Source organism: Rhipicephalus microplus, chromosome 1 (genome assembly GCF_043290135.1).
Source record: "Rhipicephalus microplus isolate Deutch F79 chromosome 1, USDA_Rmic, whole genome shotgun sequence".
NCBI lineage: Eukaryota > Metazoa > Arthropoda > Arachnida > Ixodida > Ixodidae > Rhipicephalus > Rhipicephalus microplus.
In genome coordinates this window covers 183,926,534-183,943,327 of record NC_134700.1, presented here as the reverse complement: position 1 = coordinate 183,943,327, position 16,794 = coordinate 183,926,534, and the positions used below count along the sequence as shown (strand labels likewise).

General features: G+C 44.3%; 1 protein-coding gene across 3 annotated transcripts in view; it reads right to left on the bottom strand.

Annotated features, from left to right (window-relative positions):
• LOC119178536 (neuroligin-4, Y-linked) overlaps nt 1–15,152 on the bottom strand; it is a 523,045-nt gene extending 507,893 nt beyond the window's left edge. For all 3 annotated transcript variants that reach the window (XM_075888794.1, XM_075888769.1, XM_075888783.1), the window contains exon 1: nt 14,863–15,152. The gene's annotated coding sequence lies outside the window, so the exon portion shown is untranslated. The remainder of the gene's footprint in view (nt 1–14,862) is intronic.
• Between the last annotated feature and the right edge of the window lie 1,642 nt (nt 15,153–16,794).

The window sequence follows — 16,794 nt, the reverse complement described above, 5'->3', positions numbered from 1 at the left end:
CAAAACAGACCAAAAACTACACATTACCCCCATTTCCGATGCTTCTGAATCAAATATTTCTTATTTTAATAGTGCCACTGTGAATCCGATAGTTTCTAGTGAGCCGATCGCAGACAGACAGACAGACAGACAGACAGACAGACAGACAGACAGACAGACAGACAGACAGACAGACAGACAGACAGACAGACAGACAGACAGACAGACAGACAGACAGACAGACAGACAGACAGACAGACAGACAGACAGACAGACAGACAGACAGAACGACAGACAGACAGAACGACAGAACGACAGACAGACAGAACGACAGAACGACAGACAGACAGACAGACAGACAGACAGACAGACAGACAGACAGACAGACAGACAGACAGACAGGATAGCTTTCTTAAGGTTCTCAGTAATTGCGTTGACCGAATTAAATGCAATTTTATGCTAACGTAACCCGTGCGATAGTTTTCCTAACATGCTTCTTAAGCTCGAGGCTTGTCTATCACTTACGCCGTAGTAGCCAAGCTAGTTCTCACCGCTCGATCCTGCTAGATGCACAGCTGTGCTCTCGGTTGATTTTAAGCCCCTGTCCAGCAAGAACTCAGTCAGCCACCCAAGAAAATAGTACGGCAAGGCAATCTCTCTGACCCTTTTTAGTAAAATTGAGTATTCGACACTACTGTGTGCTTTAGAGATATCTAAAGTAACTAAAGCTGCATTCTGTTCTTGTTGCCGTGCTAGCTAGATTCTTCTCTTGAAATCAACGTGTGCACACAATGATAGACATTCCTGTCATAAAACCAATTTGACAGGTACCTAATGTTAAATTAACAGTAACAAATTTATTTATCTGAGTGAGCAATAATCTCTCAAATAAATTAAGGAAACCGGTTCCTAAAGAAATCGGTCGGCTGCTGTCTACAGCAAACCTATTGCTATTATTTTAAGCAGTGTAATCACTTTAGCTACTTCCCACACTGTAGGAATCCAGGAGTTTTTAAACAAACAATTTACCGTATCCAATACCAGATAGAGAGTAGCATCCAAGAGCATTTTCAGCATCTTCGTAGTAATTCTATAAGGGCCTAGCGCTGCCGCAGGTAAACTTGCTACAACTGACGATAAGTCCGACAATATTATATCTTCAGAATTTCCGAGAATGGCTTGTAGCACAAGAGTAGAAGGAATGCACGAAAAAAATATAGCCTCCAAACCTATGGCAATTACATTTAGTGAGTCTTTCATTCTTGGGTATTACGCTATTAACTATGCATTCAAGGGACGCGGAGTTCATTTGATAGATCTTAGATATCAAAACATTTCACTTATATTGTGTGAACAAGAAAATGATGGCGCGATGAGTGTACGAAGCAGTGGGATCACTTGGTCTTACCGTAAATAATCTATGACATTGACCACTTGCGCATGTAAATGAGCGACAAAGCGGTGTAAAGTTATATACAATGTTTATTGGTTATAAACTGTGCGTTGTGTTGAGTTGTGAAATTAGCTTTGCCGCCCATATTACTTCTTTGTGGTATTCAAACTAGCATGAAGCTGGCATATACGAGGACTGTACACGTTTACCTGTTGTTCATTGTTTGCAGTCACACAAACTGCGTCGTAGAGCATATCAAGACGTCCTGCACAAGCCAGCCATTGTCCGTGATCATCATATTAATTGTCATCAGCCCCATCGTCGTCATCATGGTGCATAGTGGGTACCAAGCATTTGGTGTGATGCGACGGCAAAAAAGAAAATGTGTGGTCGGCAATGCGCTTGTTCTTTCTTGATCGTCAACAGTGTCATCATCATCGAGGAACCACGGAGGACATTGTTCGACCCTAATGAGCTCCACCCCTAAAAAAACATGGTTGATCCCTCCGTCATAGGAATCCATATAACACAAAAGTACAACGTGTTTTTGCAGAAGTCGATGAATGTGAACTGCAGATTTATGGAAGAGAGCTTCAACAATAACTATTGTTGTTTGGCAGCTATCACACCACTAACCGCGGATGCACCCCCATCGACGCTTGGTTGTACATCACGACAGCTAACGTCAACGATCAATAAGTAAATAAACTCTTCTGTTGGCCGTAGTAGCTAAGAGTGGCAGCATAATTAGAAAAATTGCGTAACAGGCAGAACAGCATCACTGATACAACGTAGAACTTGAGCTAATCTCGCCATCCCACTGCACGTTAAAGTTATTGAATGCCACAGCTAGACTCAGGGGAAAAGCAACGAGTGTCATACATTACCTGCAGCTTAGCCGCGAAGAGGGGAACGCGTTGCAAGATCGATTGATTGATTGATTGATTGATTGATATGTGGGGTTTAACGTCCCAAAACCACCATTTGATTAAGAGAGACGCCGTAGTGGAGGGCTCCGGAAATTTCGACCACCTGGGGTTCTTTAACGTGCACCCAAATGTGAGCACGTGGGCCTACAACATTTCCGCCTCCATCGGAAATGCAGCTGCCGCAGCCGGGATTCGAACTCGCGACCTGGGGGTCAGCAGCCGAGTACCTTAGCCACTAGACCACCGCGGCGGGGCACGTTGCCAGATCGAGCCAGGCAAGGCAGGTGCATGTCACAGAACTACTTCGGGTGCGAAGCTCCGTATGCCGTGGGTCGTGCGTCCGCGATGTATGTAGTAGTCGTCCTCGTAGTAGTAGGTAATGTGCCACTCCTCTAGTCCACGGCTGGACTAGAGGAGCGGCACGCGCGCACTCTTTCCAGTTGAGGGCGGAACCCGCGCACGTTAATCATAAATAATAAGATAGTTGTTTCTGATGACATTATTTACAAAGACGGGTGGTGGTGACTTATTCTTCAATATTATTTGCCTTGAATTTGATGCTCACTAAAAAAAACTAGTATCAGAAGGACGCACTTAGAGCACTATCTGACCAGAATGTATTGCCTCGGTAAACTCGCTGTTTAGTTTTAGCAAGGTTTAGCGAAGGTTGGGCCACAGTGCCATGAATATAGTGAACTAGTATATAGCCATAAACTAGAGGTGGCGAAAGGTGGGAAGTAACATCAAGCGCAGTCCGTAAGAAAGTAAGCGAGTGCCACCTCTCGTTTAGTCCTTGGAATGTCCACTAGATGGGGGTACTTTTATATGCCGAATATATGGTGAAAAGATGCGAGATGGTGGTACTCGGAGTGTTGACTAGATGAACGGACGCATAGATGGACGGACAGACAGACAGATGCATGGACGGACACATGGATAGACGCATGAATGGATGGATGAACGGATGGACGCACGGATGAACGGAAGCCAGAACGAATGGACGGACAGACGCTTCGCCCCACTCATCATCATGCACTCGGTGGAAATGAAGTAATTTTGTGGTATTCGTGAATGTTATAAGCAATTAAGACGCCTGGGCTAAGGTCTAGACGTTACAGTGTGTTAAGGGGTTGAAAAGAATTACGCCATTTTTATTAGAAACACGCCGAACAGGATTAACGCATCGCAACAACGTGCTGCAGGAGCTAATCACGGAGGCCAAGTTCATGATTGCTACATAGCTTCATTTTACCGCTACTAGATGACCCACCCTCCCCCCACCGCCCCGACCAAGACCACTGCTAGAGGAAATTGTGAGGGAACAAAAGTGCGTCTGTAAAGCCTCCAGAGTATTTGGTCGTGGTGCAGTGGATTGCACGCTTGGCATCTCCTGTTTCTCGCCGAGAGGTCATGCGTTCGATTCTTGTTGACGGTACTTCTTTTGTTTGCCATCTGATCATCAGCATTTTTACGTCATTTCAATAATATATATGTGTCACTGAAGTCTTTGTGCACCCCAACGTAAAACATTTTCACGTTAAAAATAAAGGAGAAAACACATCCAAGATCAAATTATATTTGAACCTGGACCATGGGCGTGGCAGCCAAAAATTCTACCACAGGGCTACGTTGGTGCCTGCAAACCTTTCGCACAAAGAGCCTATAGAGGCATCATGTCATGTGAGGAGTCACATTCATCTACGCAGCATTGCATGGCAGAGGATTAAAAAAACAACCAGTCATCAAACAATGCTAACTGTGAAACGAGTGCGTAGTTTAGGGCTTCCCACCCACTAAAAAGTGCTGAGCTATAATCATTCATCGTCATCAGCCACAAGCAGCATCAATACAGTGCACATAATTACTTACAGATGCGTACTGCGTATGTCGTTTATCCGCAGAATAAAACGACATACGCGATTCAGTTAGGTATCAATGCCGTTTGCTGTCTTGGGTGCTGTACTACTTCGGAAAAGTTGTAATTTATCGCACAGCCGATAGCTGGTGGAAAGCAAAAACAAAAACTTGAAACACAGATGGCCTTGGCCCAAGACGAAGCTGTTCTTGGAATGGGCATTAAGCAGTAATGTAATCATCGGTGACTTTTTTTTTCATTTAGCCCCTATATAAATGTGGCCTATGGCTCAGTGTCAACCTGTCGCCCACAACATGCAGTAATTCAGTGCATGAATATCTTTTCTAGCTTGGAGACATGTCAGCCCATTTTCTGTCATCAAACATGGCTTATCGTTCTAGTAATCACACAACTGCATATGTACCAACGTGCATATCATAAAATACAAGCGTTTATGTTGAATTTCTGGAATAACGCAAAGTTGGTAAAGATGAATAGTCCTCCTTGGGGAATGACAGTTGAGTACAGTGACCGTGAGATGCGTAAGATCTGGTAAGATCTTGCATATCTGTTCTTACACATATGCTGTTTTTACACATAGATGTGAAAGATCTGGTAATATCTTACACATCTATGTTTTGTAACATACATGTGTAACATAGGTGTCACACATCTATGTTTGTGTTTGTGTAAGATCTGGTAAGATCTTACGCAAATGTGTTCATGGTAAGATACGTGTAACACCACAGATGAAATAAACGCGATATGTAGGCGTAAAGGGCTTTTCAAATATATGATCATGAAGGAGTGTTTGCATTCGGTCATCCTTCGCATATAGATCTCGCCTGTGCCTTCTGCTTCACGGCAAAAACACCACTGTTTGGGTATGATGACAACATACTAAGCTTTACTGTTCACAGCGAGTTCACAATGAAATAAATATAGCAGGAAACTACACTATGACATTTTGTAGACACACTATCAATAATGCCCTGTCATCAAAACACTGCATGATTAAGGCAAATACCTAATCTCCCACATCAGTAGACATTGTAATGTCTTACTTACGCAACTCGTGGAAAAGCTGTACTTACTAAAGCAGTATTACGTAAAACAAAGAAAAGTGTTGTGAAATCATTACAAGTATGTGAGTAGTGAGTAAAGATTTATATAAAGAAGTGGTTTCAGAAAGAACATGGGGTCGTTTGGATGTCTAGGCGTCATTACCGTCATTATTTCAAGAGGTCACTTACAAAAATTTGGTAGACTGATAAATAGCTTTACCTAGCAGCTTACAACTATTTTTTAAATGCGTAACGTAATTCAAAATATTTCCGAAACACGGCTAACAAAAGCAAGCTTTCTGTGGTGCGTTTAAAAAGTGCTTCTTAGCTGCCTTCTTTGCCCTTTCCAGTTTTTCTGCTAATTTAAGGTACAGACAAGTTCTTCAGCCTCCGTGCCGTAAATATTTATTACTCACCCTGATTTAGAGTTCCTTCCTATGCTGAATGAATCACGACAGTAACCAATAAAAGCAGTTCATCTAGCGCTGCGCTGATATTATTGTCTAGGCACTGAAAAATGATGGATTTACACTGAAGGTTGTTGAAACGTGATAGATTTGCCCGCATTACCTTCATCATTGATTAGCTACGAAGTAATGTTTTCTAAATATTACATGTACAAATGCCTCAATTTGAAATACAGAGTATACGTCACGCTGAAAAGTTGTTTAAAGATTATAACTACTAGCTTAACGATGCTTTTTTGTCAGTGGAAGCTTAATTTAAACTAAGCTAAACAAAGTTGAGCTGGCCCAAGGGTTGGCAACCAAGATTCCTTTTTTTTCTAAGAAAATTCTGAGGCCGGCAACGACCACCATTAGCTGAGAACTCAAAGGACCCAAAGATATATCTAGGAAAAAATGATCGATCTTCAATACACAGCAAGTTTTTGTTGTGCGGAAGACTGGCAAAACGTGAACGCACGCACACAAGATAGTTTTCCCGGGAAAGCTCATTACCGTTCTTTAAACTCTGATTACGTGCCCCACGGAATTCTCGGTAATTGCTTTATTAAACTATCACCATTCTTTTGCCACATTTTTTGCAAGAATGCCACTGGTACAACAATTGCGCCACGCACTGAGTTGGACGTCCTCGGCGAGAATTTGAAGAATGAGAAATTTGTATTATTCTGGTCATCATTGTATCTCGACCATGCATGACAGTTTCTTGCGAATTGTTTCATTTTGATTCTTATTATTCTGAACCCCTATTATTTATTTCTCATCATTCTGATCCATTGCTATTCAATGTTCAAAAGCGGTGGACATTCGTTCGGGTATTTAATTGCGAATTGTTCTAATATTTGTTTTAATTGCCTGAATTTCGGTGCATTCATGAGAACGATTGCAAAACAGTCTTTTACTCAGTCTGCCATTGCGGGTGGCTTATATTTGACGTAATAGCGCTTCACCAAGGAGCAGATGCTCACTGCGACATAAAACTTGCTCGAAAAGCTGTTTATAGATTAACTATGTTTTATTGTGTTTTCGGTCTAGCATTAGACTTCATCAGTCATTTATTTTGTCCAAAAAAAAAACAACGAACGTCTCAATAAGTATACGCCATTCATTTCAATACTAGCGGAAACATCAAATTCTTATGAAGATCACCCTTCAGATGATTTTGTTACGTAACTTTGTCTCCGATTACTGATCAGACAATCACAATGTCGAAAGTTGCATTAGCAAGTATTTTAGGGCGTTTCCCAGAATCAATAGGCTTCATGCTCATAGACTAAAGTGTCTAATCGAAGCGCCAATCGCCTTCGATGTCTTAATTATCGTTGATAGGATTTTTGAAAATTTTCTTATCCCTGGCTTTGCCTGCAACAAAAAGGCTTAAGCAGTGATAGCCGAGCCAAGACTATGCCACACAATTTCAAACAAACTCTGTTCCTTGTACGTCTAAACGTTTATTTGATGACTTGACACATACTCAGAAAAACACGTTACGCAGAAAAAATTTGTGTGAGAAGATTTCATTCAGTCACGATGCAAAGCATAAAATTAGTGAAGCCGGAGAAACAAAACAAATAGCTAAATATGTTTAACTAAGACTAAAGCTTTACAAATTTCGCACCAGATGTATATGCGGATCAAACAAGGTCTTCACCATCGAAAAGCAAGAAGCGATTACGTGGCGAATATAAAGTAAATGTTGCCTGGTAAATATAACCGCAATATGTACAATGAGCAAGGAGCAGGAACAGATTCGGCAACCAATACGAAAAGGGAAGCCTGAAGTGTTACAAAGGCACATCCGTTTGGGTCCCGGCATGGCAGAATCTAGCTGCTGGTCGAACCAATAGCAGTGGCAAATAGAACACTTGTAAAGCAATTTTCTCGGCAAGCGTGAGTGTTTGCAGCCCCATTGAGGGGATGCGAAGTTTCTTCCTTATTTGCACGATGGAAAAGGAAAATCCCTGCGCAAACAGAACTTTCTTTCGAAGTCGTTACTTTAACTCGAATTGCCCTCAAGAATTTCTTAAAAAACTTCATGTTTCTCAAAAGCTGAACGTGTTGCCACACTTGCCTAAGTAACAAAAAAAATCTTTGCGCAGTGCTGAAGTGAACTGCCCTGACAGATGCATCTGACAATTATTGGATGATCTTTTTTTATAAAAAAATCGATTGCTGCAAATCAACAAAATAAAGGCAAAGACACGCGAACAGGCAAAGCACGTGAGTATATTTGGTGCTTCGGGGCGTTGGTGCGTTTGTATGTGCATTATTCTTTTGCGTTATTACTACGCAATTCTAGAGCCTTCGCAATCCAACTCCCCATCCTTCCATTCTTGCCGACGGAAACATCCTAATATGTTTTCAAGATTACAAAGCTTAAGAAGAATCAACACGTCATTTTGGTCCCACCGAGCGACTTTAGCGCTCAGCTTTGGAAGAGAAAAAACATGCGAAACACATAAAATATAGCGTTTCGTCCTTTTTTTTTTGTATCGTGCAATATCGCTCTTCTTTCAGGCAAGCGCTTAGGCGCTTTTTCGGAATAGGCAACTCGAGAAGTGACGATTTACCGAAATTATGCCGCAGTATAGTTCACCATGGCAGCGAAGAAAATGAAACGTAAAATGATGATCACACGTGCGAACAAGAGGACGATATGACTGGGACAAAACATCTTTGTGATACAATTGCTCACAAATTATCTTTGAGACCATGCTTCGTCTTTATGCTACGTTTTGCCTCCCTCGCCTCCCTCGTACCATTTGAATCTTGAGCTCGCTGCGTTCTTTTGTGCCTTGCTCAAAAGAACGTTGCATCATGAATGAGTGAAGTTGGTTCTGTGTTTTCTCGCAACCACGTGCGAATACTAGAGATATCAGCTGACAGCGCCTTTCCATTAACACTAAATTTCGTCAATAAAGTTTATAGTAACAGCGAGTGCTAGTCGGCATATACATGTTTCCAAACTACTCAGTTTACGGCGCAGTACCCGGGCACATGGCAGCTTGTTTACAGACGAGGATTCAGGATAGGAGCACCGACTCAAGTGTAAGAATATCACTTGCTGCTCATGGGGTGAACAACACCTCGTGACGTTGGACACTTTCTCCCTCTATCTGTTTTTTTTCTTTGAATGCGCTTCTTTTGAGTGCAATCGCTTGCGCCTGCGTGGGCAAGTCACGGCCTCCCATGGCAGTCCCAGTAACGAACTAGCGCGCCATGCTCCAATCAGTCAATGAGTGGTACTACGCCTGACACGTAGTGGTATTTAACCTGCAGCGCGTCTAGAGAGGAGAACGTGATTTTAACGCGACATCGCTGAAGAGCTGATTTCGCAGAAATCCCGGCGTTGGCATCATTATCGGTGTCAATGTTGGTGCCGGCGTTGTCGGCTGTGAGCGAAAAATTATCCTGTGCGTAACGAAGAAATCGAGAAAAATAAAAATAAAAGAAATAAAAGAAATTCTAAATCTGAGTGAGAATAGAACTCCGGTCTTTCGCGGGCCAAGCATGTGTTCGTCCACACAGCCACGTATCTTTTTTTTTTTTTTGTTCTTAGCCCCGCCGGAGTGGTCTAGGTGCTAAGGTACTCGGCTGCTGACCCACACGTCGCGGGATGAAATGCTGGCTGCGGCGGCTGCATTTTTGATGGAGGCGGAAATGTTGTAGGCCCGTGCACTCTAAGGCAAAATTACCCGAAAAAAGGAGTAACGGAGCCCAATAGGCGCGCGCGATTAACGGGCAGACCGTTGAGGAGCAACCACAGAGAGAAGCGTGCCGCTCGAAACCAAGAGATGAACCGCCCGGGGATTGCAGGCAGCGCGAAAAGCGTAGCCAAGGCGACCAGCCCTCCCTCTCCTCTTCTGCTGGCTCAGTCTTTCCACGTATTTTACCGGCGACGGTTCGCGTTGCGTCGCGCTTGGAGTGCTCGACCACGGCCGCCTGGATTCGACGATCTAAGAATTACGACGTGGTGCTTGTGTGTACGCTTGGATGAGCGTGGGCTGCTGCTTTTGCGTTTCGCTGCAGCCATGAAGGCTAGAGCAAGTCTCGACACGTCACCACGCCGCGCTGTATATTTCTGGCTTCAAGATAGTCACGACCAACACACGACAGCAACAGTTGGGAAGGTCAATATGGCGGCCGAGAAGACAACAGGCCTATTGGATATATACTTCAGTCCGACTCAGGGCACAAAAGAGCGCTGGATTCTAAGGCAAGTAGGTTATCATTCTTTATTCTACTCTACTTGTCGCTAAAGCCCTTTACTTGTCGCGTGTGCGATACGGATCGCGCTTGCCGGCAACGGGCTCGGTCGTGTTGTATATCGCACGCACGAAATGCCTCGCGAAGGTCAGCATCGGCGTCTGCAGTTCGTCTGTGCTTTGCGACAGCCTGGAAATCGGCCGCCATTGCCGTCGGCCTCCCGTACGCTCGTTCGTCGAGTGCTCGCCTGTCTTCGCCGCCGCGATGAATTGTGGGACTAACAGTTACTCAATGTGTGGACTAAATGTTAGTCCCTTGAGTTCGTCTGTGTGGACTAACTGTTAGACCCGGTGTCTTTAGTCCTTAAAAGGATTAATGGTTGTGGCAGCCCCATTAGTCCCCCAAAGGACGAACCACACACCCTTTTAACACCCTTTTGCCTTAGATTGACATGTGCTCAGATTTGGGTGCACGTTAAAGAACCCCAGGTGGTCGAAATTTAGGAGCCCTCCACTACGGCGTCTCTCATAATCGTATGGTGGGTTTGGAACGTTAAACATTCTTTTTGTTATTAATATTATTACACACAACCACGCATCTGCTTGGAAATACAGTTAAAATAACTTCCTCTGTTTGGAAATACAGTGAAAAACACGTTCACACTTTACAAACACACCCGTCCTGTATACAGGCTTCGCGATACAACATGTAAAATCGCAATAATATTGTGTGGTTCATCTGTATATACATTGCCGTCGGACCACAGAACATGTGATTATCTTAACGACTCCGTGGTTTAAAGCCGGCCACCCGTTACACAAGGCACACATGTTACTGCGCGTATTTCCTCAAGATTACGTAGAGGGTGCGTAGCAAGTTCAGAAACATTTCAAGTGCATAATTACTCGGGGTTCAAAGCATGCTACTCCTAACACAAAATGCAGCCATATGTGAAAGCTTCACTGCCACAAGCCACTTAGAACTTTATCGAATACCTTGTAGTAATCCAAAACTTAAACTCCTTGAGTAGCGCTATGCAATAAAAAAGCATGCACTAAAGTACGTACTAGGAACAGGATATCGCTATCACGTTCAACTGTTAAAGGTGCAGCTTAACAGACTGAGAATTCAGTGTATATTCTAGGCCACGTACTGTATGGCATGCGTGTTCTCAGGAGCCTCGACTATCGATTGGTAGCGATTTCCTGCGATGCTAAAAAAATGTTGCAGGGGCCCGTCAACATGCGAAAACCACGATATAATTACGATCTAGTTGAGGGCTTCGTAAATTTCTGCCACCTTAAGTTCCTCAACGTGTGCCTAAATAAAAGTGCAAGAGCCTAAATCTAGGTACAAGCGACTCAAACATTTTTCTCTACAACGACGTATGCCATTCGCAGTCTATATTAACATGGTAACAAAATAAGAGTCATTGAAAACTCAACTAGACATTTTGCAAGAGCTGAACAAGAGAAAACCATAACATTTGTGATAGATGTCAATTTCAATGTACTACCAGACTAACGCTGACCAATACTCCGCAGCCTCGCCGCAGTGGTCAAGTGGCTAAGATACTCGGCTGCTGACCCACAGGTCGTCGGATCGAGTCCCGGTTGCGGGGGCTGCATTTTCGATGGAGACGAAAATCCTGTAGGCCCGTGTGTTCAGATTCGGGCGCACGTAAAATAACCCCAGGTGTCCAAATTTCCGGAGCCCTCCACAATGGCGTCTCTCAATCATATGGTGGTCGTGTGGCGTTAAATCCCACATATTCATCAATGAATCCAATACACCGCAATGACCTTTAGCCAGAATCCACGGGGTACTGATCATAAACAGACGTAGTACACTGCCTTGTACATACATAATGTCTGCATATATGCCAGAAAAATCGCCCTCTCCTTCGTTTTCCGCCTTCCCAGAAGCGCAGATATCTGCACAGCAAAAATAAACGCTGTTGTTAACACTGAGTGCTCTCCTGTTTCTTGTGTCTCGCCTTCGTTGTTTTCGTGCTATTTTTTTTTCTCTATGAATGTGTGCGCACAAGCTCAGGCTTACGCGCTTCTCAGTTGCATGAAAGATTGCGAAGCATCAGATGTCGTAATGTGGCTCGTCTAACGTTAATTGTGGAAGCAGTGTTGGCTAACTTTTATATTACTATACAATCAACAGTGCATATGTACCTGTTCGACACCGGAAGCTATAGTCTATAGTGTTACCCGTCCCCACTAGGACATGACAACCAATGTTATTTCTACTTCTTTTCAATAGCAATGAGGTCTGCAACGTCAGGCCACAGTTACGTCGAAGCACGGAACTGCTTACACCGCTACCGCTTACACGGAACTACCATTGACATGCTTCGCAAGCTCGCGATATGAACGCTACTCAAGCTACACTAAATACATCAAAACTAAGGCATAGGCGAGTACTCGCAAGCTACTTCACATAAAATTGATTCCTGCAAATACAGCGCAAGGTATATGTAAACTGGTAGCGTAACTTCCATTGAAGCCCATGGATTCATTAGTCGGTGGCTCGTTACCGGCAGCGTGACTGGGTGACGTGGCTTGGCTCATACGCCATGTTTATTCTAAAAGCACTTCTTCCTTCTCTACCTCTACTAACCATCACTTCATACGTCACACAATGTGACGCTATGATGAATGGGCGATGTGGTCTGGCTCATACGCCATGTTTATTCTATCAAGCACTTCTTCCTCACCTGCTTCTACCAACCATCTCTTCATACGTCACACAATTCCCCCTCCCCCCGAAAGAAGGCATGAATTACGAACAAGAAAAAGTAAACAAGGCAACGTTGAGAAGTCACAAATGTCAAAATGCACAATTGGTTTCATGTCCCAGTGGTGTTCCGTAAACTCGCAAAACTTCAGAAAAGAGTGCGGCAGTCCGGTGAATGGGGGAGTTCTGGTGGGCGAGGTTGGCTGTGGCGTTCTGGAGAAGGTAACCGCGTCTTGCAAAACTGCACTGACCATGACATGACTTGAGCAGCTGCGAGGAACGAACAAGGTTGGAAGTCCTTGGAGCACTTGAAGGTCGAATGTCGTAGGCGCCGAATCCTCTGTAGTACGCACTGTATTCTGTATCGCGGCTGAGACAGAATTAGTGCTTGCAGTCTGCGTGTACAAGAACTGAAGTTTAAGGAATTATGTCTATGTTCGTGCGTTGTACAAATTATAACGTTCAGTCTCTTTCGTAGTTTTCTGTGGCGTTGGCTCCGTTGTCGTAAACTAGTGGGATGGTGTCTGAATCTTTGCGTGGTATAACTGGTGACTTCTTGTCTTGTTCGGTGTTTCCTGAGGTTTCGGAACTGTAATCTTAGGCGCAGTCTTGATATTTTGCACCAAATGCGTTTCTGGCGCCGATCCCTTATGCGAAGTTGCCTCGCTTCTTGAATTTGTTTTGAGAGGCTTGCTTTGCGTCGTCGACCTTGTTGGTGTGTCCGTTGGAGTGTCTGAGATTCACGTACTTGCTTTTGCTGGCGTTGCTGACGTTGCTGTGGACTGTGTTGCAGTGGAAGCCCTTCTTGAACATCGCGCTGGTTTTCATGACAACCTGATGGGGTCTCCAGTCTGCAGCTGGTAGTCTGTGAGCTGTTGTCATGCAGTTCAGGCAATGAAGATGATGCTTCAGAGTTGACAGAAAGTTCTTCAGAAGCTTTTTCTACACTGTTCACTACGAGAGGCTCTTGCGCATGACAGCGTGTGACGTTCGATGCGCCTGAGCCTTCGGTGTTGGTTCGACTGTCGAGTGTGTATGCACAGGACGGTGATGCATGAACCCGTGCGGAAGAAGCACGGCTCGACTGGGTATTTTCTCGGTGTGTCAACTCTTGTATCGTGAACATGGCGTCCTTATGAGGCAAACGGTGAGCGTCAGGAGCGCTTGAAGAGCCGCGTGATGGAAAACCGGGTGGTGGACCACGTATGCGAGACGAAAACTGAAGTGCATGAGGTAGGTAAGCAACGTCTCGTGTCGTGTGCTGGAGCGACGACTTTGAAAATACCGGCTTTCGTGAAGAGAAACCTGGTGGAAAGCTACGTTTCTTGAGAAATAAGCGTGGACTGTGACGGCCGCGTGTGGTTGTATGCAGATGGCCGGTAATGAGGAAGTCCTTGTCGTAGTTGTTAAAACGGGCAATCATCTCTTCTCTGATCTTTTGCCATGATTCGTCGTTTTCGAATATGTGTATCAGGTAAAACTTGAATGCCTCACCGGAGATGTAGTCAGTGAAGTTGGTGATCATTTCCCGTTCCGACCATGATGCAGCGGCGGCATGGAGCTCGAACAGGTTGAACCAGTCCTCTACGGGTCCGTCGTCCGCTGATCCGGTGTACTTAGGGATGTCAAGGTCGTCTGATGCTGCTGTCATGATGCTTGGTGGTCTTGGTGGTCCGCGTTCTTCTGTGGTCTGCGTTTGGTCACTGCATCTCGCTGAGGTCTTCGTTGATGATGGCCGGGCGATGAAGTGGTTGCGAGGTCTTCATCCTGTCGACTCGTGTGACGCTATGATGAATGGGCGACGTGGTCTGGCTCATACGCCATGTTTATTCCATCAAGCACTTCTTCCTCACCTGCTTCTACCAACCATCTCTTCATACGTCACACACACACACTTATATATATATATATATATATATATATATATATATATATATATATATATATCGTCAAAATGAGAAGCATTAGCGACGTCGCGTATTCGCACTACATGGCACTAAGTTGACATTTTTTCTTAATTGCTGACCTGCTACGTGCCTTTATTATTGCGCCTTGTGTCTCAGTAATTGCATGCGAGAGATAAAAGAAACAAAAATTACAAAGACTGAGAAAGAAAAGTTGTTGTATTTGCCAAATGACGTACTTGCAATATGCACAAGAAACTTCACAGAGGCGACTGTGAGACAACTGTTCACGAGCAAAATATCATAATATTTCGAATACTCACGTTGCTCATCGTTCAAAACCACTGTGGCGAGACAGAGGTTTTGAAATTATAGCTTTGGCAGCCGTAGAGTACCGCGTCTTGTTGCTTAGCCTGTCGCGTTCACAGTCACCAAAGGCGAGGGCACGCCGGCCGTGCGCCAGCCAAAGCAGTCGGCAGTGAGCGGCTATCTAAACATTCTGTGAGCTAGTTGAGCTATGAAAACACATAGAAAATAAGTAAACTCCCGAAGGTACGCACAAAACTACCACGAAAAAGTGAGCGATGCCTCGTTGACTTGGTAATGCACCGAACCAAAGAACACACTGAACTAATCTGATAGCATATTCCCTGGATACGCCCCCAAATCCGCCAGCCAATGTTATCAGACTGCCTTCATGTGCCCGCTGCTTCTGAAACCAAAAGAAAAAAAAAGGGCACTCTACCACACACCAAAGACCGAAACTTTATTAAAGCGGTCTGCTAACTTTTGTAACAGATAAAATTAAAACTATTGAGAATAAACGTTTAATTATTTTTTGTTTGTTTTCGATATTTATTCCCCCCCCCCTCACCTTGTCGCGCTTCAATCGTCACGTGGTTGTTGGTGTCCGTCGCAAAAGGTTTCAGACCACTTTTCGTTCCAACTTTCGCGACCTATGTAAATTTATCTTGTATACAGAGCGCGGAATTTGCCGGAATTTCATCATTGCGAGTTAAAGTTACTTTTGTGTGTGTGTGTTTGCAGGGCAACATCGATAACGGAAACACTGGGATGAGCAGTTAGCATGAAGATCGGACGGCACTTATTTCCTTCGTTTAACTATATTTTGCGTTGTCATTTCAACGTACTGGCGTTGCTTGATACCCGTTTGTGAAGTATACTCTTTCAACGGCCGTTCGTAAGCGCGTAAACAAACGTAAGCGTCTCCTTCTTTCTTTCGTGCTCTTCGACTCCTTGATTGCAAATCAAATTTCCGAAACAGGCTTGTCCGTCGTCTACATGAAAAGGCCTCCACGCTTACTACCTGATTACTCTTGGTATACAGATAGAAAAAAATGGAACGCATTTAACTGAAACATCAAGCAGCGGTTCGGATTCTCCTTAAATCTATGTGCGGAATGAGGGCACGCAACCATCGCTGCATTCACGTCTTGCTTCAGCTATAGGAGGCTGCGTCTGCTGCTGTTCGTAATAGAAGTATAACTAAAAAAACACCACATTGCAGTGAGCCTTAACCGAAAGATTCGCCTAATATTAGGAACTATCCAATACTTCAACAATTCCATAGCAATGGTCTTTCTTCCCATTCGTGCTTTGGTCCATGACAAAAGAAAAAAAGAGCCTAGGCAAAAATCGAAAGGTGGGCTTTTGATTTTTCAGCAAATATGCAGAGCAGGTCCGTCAGCTTTCAAGAACACTACACTATAGCGTTCCAGCTTCCCTATATTCCTTTTAAACGGGATCTCGGGAAAAAAAAAGGAGGATTGTTCGTGATGTTTCTAATGCAACGACCCACGCTAGCACGTGTGCGCGTTTTGTTGCGGCATTCAATGGTCGGGTATGCGAGCATATTCGACGCTGGAGATTTCTCGCAAGCAAATCAAACAAAAGCAGAAGAAAAAACAACTGGTCGTATTCTCCTGCCGTTGACGCGCCTCCTCTCTCCCACCTCCCGGGGTTTATGTTATTCCTTCTCTGGTTTCGTTTCTGATGATCCTGTTTCGTCGAGTTTACGGTGCCGTTTTACAGCTTCATTAACCGCCGGGACAAAAGGCCCAGTCGGACGCACAACATACTTCTTGCCTTTTCCCGGGGCTTTTTTTTAAGGAAAGCAAAAGCGTACACGTGCATTGAGACTTCGAAGAAAAACGGCTGCATAAGGGAGAAGGGTGAATGTCGAAGCGAGGTCTCGAGTGAGATGCTTGCTATACCGCGCAGAGCCACACGCAGCC